Below are 5,079 nucleotides of genomic sequence, written 5' to 3'. Positions count from 1 at the left end.
AAATATTTAATTATGTTCAAAAATATTTAATTTTAATATAATTTTAAATCGAGGAATAATTCAATACTTTGAGGATTGTGTTATTTGCTAAAAGGTATCAAATTGAGTAATAACTCATTGATGCTTATCTTATTTTCTAGTATATATATATATATTATAAGAAATTATAGATTTATCTAGTGATTTTTCATTTCTCCCACTTCCAAGTTATTTCCAATATTATGTATATATCATTGGGCTATCATACATCTACATGGTATTTGGATTTTCTATAACATTAACAATTATATTGTTATTATTATTATATTATTAAATTAAGACTTCCTTAAAGAAACATATTGTTAAGTTATTTCTAAAACATCATAGGTTGTAAGAATTTGTCATCGTTGTGGTACTAAGAGAGATGGAGAAGAAAAAATTTCTTCAAATAATGTGTAAATAAACATTAAACCTCAATTTTGAAATATTTATTATAATAGAAACCCTCATAAACTTCTAACTCATCTAAACTATGATACTTAAGCAATTCTTCTCCTTAAGTCTTTCTATTGCAAAATAAAATTGTAAAACAAAGGAAGTAATTCCTAATCTTTTTCCTTCAACCAATCAATTTATTACCTTTTTTCCTCCAACGAATCAATTTATTACCTTTTTTTCCTCCAACCAATAAATTTATTACTTTTTAAAATACTTAAGTTAAATAGAGTTGAAATCAAGAGCATTGGGTATTCTCCTTATGATTTTGAAGACTTTTAACATATTTGTTGAAGCACTATTTATGTTTTTGAGTGTTGTCTTAATCCAATGCAATTACTTTCATTTATTGATCTAGATCTTCTAGTGATTATGACATTGGAATAAAATACACATTATTGCATTAAAATTATTAATATTGATTTATATTAATAATCTACATAATTTTCAATTAAAAATAAATACATTAATTTAAATTAGATAAAAATAAAGACAATTTTTTGTTTAAGATTTCAATCTAAGATATCATAAATTAAAAATAAATAATAATTATACTTATTATTATAAGAAATATTATTAAGTATATTGTCCTATATTTGAAACATATATGCTCAAATTTTCATATATATATATATTTTTTATTTTAGGAAATTTAAATTGTTTCCTAATTACCTTTTTTCTTCAAAATAAATATATTAAACTTAAAAAAAATAATAAAAATATATAAAAAAACATTATAAAAATATTTTAAAATAATATATATAAAATAAACTTAATATAGCTAATTATATTATTATAAATAAAAATAAATATATTTAAAAAAAATGTAAAGATAGGTTACCCAATAAATGTTATGAGTCACCTATTACGATGGACCCATAAACCATCAATTTACAACGTTGAGATCATGAGTCTTTTCGATCATTTCTTCAAAATGGACAGATTTAAATCGAATCTTGTTGTGTGTATTTAGTGCCATAGAGTTATGCCAAACTCGAAGATTTGTGGGCTCAGGGAGAAATGAGAATCCGAGATGAAAGATTTCCAGTCTGATTTAGGAATGTTAATAATTGTTTTTCCTTGCGGGTCTTTAAATTTTAGCGCAAGTGACAAGCTTCTGCCATTACTGTATATCTCAATTTTGTATCAGAGAAAACTAAAAGAACAAACTTGTAATATACATTTATGCTTGAACTATAGTCATTTATGCTTCAAGATGTCATTGTAAACATTGTTAAGTACCTCAGCAACATGCCCGTTGATGAGACCAGCCCTCGTCCTTTGTCCGGATGCAAAGATTTGATTAAGTAAAATTATTAATGAAATGATTTTTATGTTTTTCGACGGTGGTTCGATATTTTGTTGTGGTTAATGTTTTGATACGGTTCAGGCTGTGAGGGAGACACCTATCTCTACCTCGGTTCTGTCCTCCCGCATTACGCTGCGCTTGAAATCCTAACTTTTCACTTGTTCTTTCATTTCAACTTTCATTCCATTTTGTGTTGAGGGGGGGTCTACTCTCTGGTTTACTCTCTGGTTTTCACTTGCAGAATTCGTTGGTTTTCTCTCTGGCGCTCTGCTGATTTCTTCAGCCACTTCTTTGCTCAGCCGGCGGAGCTCTGCTAGTGTTTTGTCACTGTCAATGGCTTGTTGTTTTGTTCCCTGGTCTATCTGAGGGTTCTAGGCTTGTCTCTTGGTGTTCTGCGCCTCTGCTCGGAAAATACTATGGCACGGTGAAAGGTTACTTCCCCTTGAATGTATTTGGTAACACTGTTATTATCTTTTGTTTGATTACTGGTTTGGTGGTTTCGTTGTTTAACTTGTCACTGGTCATTGTGTTCCTAGATTGCAGCCACGAGGTGACCCAGTACTCGAGCCCGGTGCGTGGCTAACACATGTATGCTTTCCTTCGTTGATTCATTGTCTGCTATGCTTTTCTTGCCCGTTCTGACAGTCGGTGCTCCTTGTGAGCAGGGTTCCTTTTCGGTTCCTGGCCTGTTGATGCCTCTCCTCCTACAATTTGTCGACCGTTCCTCTGGTAAGTGACAATCCCTTACTCTGCTTTCTTCATTTGGTTGAGGTTTTCTTTCTTCCCGCTAATAACTTCTATGTGCGGTGGTTGCAGGTGGATGGAAAACGTGCAACTGTGGCTTCGGCTCCTCTTGCGCTTCGTTAGACCGGGTAGGGTCTTTCCATGTATCTCGTGCTTGACATTTATTGATACTGCTAAGTCATGGTCTCAGGGTTTGGCCTCTCTATCAGTGACTTGGTCCACATTTTGGTCTTTGTAGAAAATAGGCAGGTCGCTTGGTTTGTTTTTAATTTGGGGTTTTAGAGTCAAATGTATATTCAGGGTTTCAAACCCAGGTTTCTCTGTCTATTTGTAATATAAACTGGTCTTAATTTAGATTGTAAGTGAATTTCAAAGACTTCTGTAGTTTTTCTTCAAGAAATATTTGCAATGAAAAAAATGGTGCGTATTCGTTCATGTGATACCTAGTCATACATGTTGTCTTCTTGCTGGAAATCTGGTTATGCTTATTATGAAACCCTCTACCAGTTTTCTTTGTTATACCCTCAATACTCTTCAGGAACTGTAGGTAGTTGTTGTGAGGTTTGTTGGCTCTTCGATGGTTATTCGCTCTGTGTGACTGTAGCAACGCTTCTACCAGCGCTCAATCTCGCTGTCTCTAATATTCTCGATGTCTGTTAAAAGATTTTAATCTGCGAGTACTTGTCTCTATTTGGAAATACACTCAATTCGTCTTAGAATAGAAAAGGAATATATCTAGTCGCAAATTGGATTCAGATGATTTCGAAAGTTACTTGTATGTTTCTATTATTCTTCTGCTATGATCGAAATCAACCCTTACAATGTTTCATTCTCTTCATTTTGTATGATTTGTTGAACAGTTTTAAAACTGGCAATAGTTACATGTAGTTACCATGAGTAACTGTTAATTTCCTATTTGCCTAAATTCTAGAATTAATAAAAAAAAACAGAGTTATTGCTTTTTTTCCTTTGAAAAAAAAACATCTTAACAGAAAAATAAAACAGAACTTGTTGTCCTGTTCCAACTCCTAATAACTAGGAGAAAAAAATAAAAACAACTCAGGCACAGTGATTTCTCAACCCGTTAACTTGTGAGACGACACTCCCTCTTGTTCAGCCCTGGTTGGATGCTCTGCATCACCTGCCTCTGGTGGAAAAAAATATGACGTTCAAATACCTTCTTCGCAGCACGGATGATTGTCTTTCTCCAACGTTTGTCCAACAATAACCCTCTCAAATGCAAGGCTAATGTTCAGTATATTACTCTAACCTTAAACCCTCTCACACAATATGTCATCGTAGAAAACTTGACAACGCTGCAAGCCATACTCTAGCTGCCAAATAGGGAAAATGCTCTGTTTGCTGCATCATACTCAGAATAGTATCATTAAATTTGAACTCAGATAACGCAACTAACAAATTAACCTTTACATATAAATAGTATGCAAACGTTTTATCTTGTTCATTGTATTCACAAAATTGTCATGTTTCATTATATTGACGAAATGGTCATGTTTAAGAGCCGTTGGATTAGATCTTGTTCCGACTACCAAGAGCACATCGCATAAACCTGTTCTGACTATCGGGATGGCTGCAAATAAATCTTGAAACGATAGGGGGTCGATTAGCATGAAACGACAGACACAAAGGCGCACACGATCAAGCCATAGAACATATTCAAAAACACCCAAATAATCATATTATATCAAGCATGGTAAGAATATTTATATGACAAACTTAGCTGATGTACACCATAGAACACATTCAAAAACACCCAAATAATTATATTATATCAAGCATGATGAGAATTCACTAAGTGCATTGGACATCGATGTAAAAATAACTTGATCTTTTTCCAGTGTTGATTTCAACTATTATTCTTATTATTTTTTTGTTATATGTATTTGTGTTTATTTTTAATTTTTTTTAATTTTGACATGGTACTTGTTTTCAATTTATCAAGCTGAAGAGTGTTTCTAAAAAAGGGAGTCATGTTGAAGAATTTTTTTGATATTGGATTTTTTTTTTATGTTTGTTTGGAGTCCATTTGTAGAACTTCCCAACGCATCATTAAGGTGTAATAACCGTCACTGATTCTTTTTGCAGGGGTTGTAATTTATGTTGTAATTATTGACAAATTGTTATCAAGAGAGAGTTGTTGCTCAGTCCCACCGTCAAGAGAAAGAAAACCCATCATATAAGGGAGCAAAAAGAAAAAAACAAAAAAAAATCACCCTCTATGCCAAACCCATAAACTTTCCATCATTTTTCTTTGCAGAGGAGATGCCATGAAGAGAGGGGCTCTATAAGGAAAAGACAAGTTCAGATTATTCGTGGAGAGATGCCTCCATTGCAATTCGATGTTTCATTGTTGAGCTTCCACTAGATGTGTTTACTCTGAGATTGTTTTTGTGGAGTCAACACTTAAATCCCATTTGAATCCTTGTAGGGAGAAACTCTAATAGTGCCAATTTTTCTTTGTAGTTCTCACAAACACCATTGTAACCCAGATTTTTTTGTGCCAAGGTTTTGAGATCTTTGTTAAGGTTTCA

At 32.9% G+C, this 5,079-nt stretch overlaps 1 long non-coding RNA gene across 2 annotated transcripts; it reads left to right on the top strand.

Annotated features, from left to right (window-relative positions):
- The first annotated feature begins 1,513 nt into the window (after window positions 1–1,513).
- On the top strand, window positions 1,514–2,947 carry LOC149239176 (uncharacterized). Of its 2 annotated transcripts, none has more exons than XR_016245436.1 (3): window positions 1,514–2,207; window positions 2,320–2,512; window positions 2,600–2,947. It is a non-coding gene; the product is annotated as an uncharacterized LOC149239176 (long non-coding RNA). The 2 variants fall into 2 exon arrangements; XR_016245435.1 differs by having other exon boundaries at window positions 1,519–2,214.
- Window positions 2,948–5,079: the final 2,132 nt, after the last annotated feature.

Source organism: Pinus tabuliformis, chromosome 8 (genome assembly GCF_031772625.1).
Source record: "Pinus tabuliformis cultivar Carrire ecotype Pingquan chromosome 8, CPIR1, whole genome shotgun sequence".
NCBI classification, from domain to species: Eukaryota; Viridiplantae; Streptophyta; class Pinopsida; order Pinales; family Pinaceae; genus Pinus; species Pinus tabuliformis.
The sequence above is the reverse complement of the archived record's forward strand: the minus strand, read 5'-3'. Positions and strand labels throughout refer to the sequence as shown.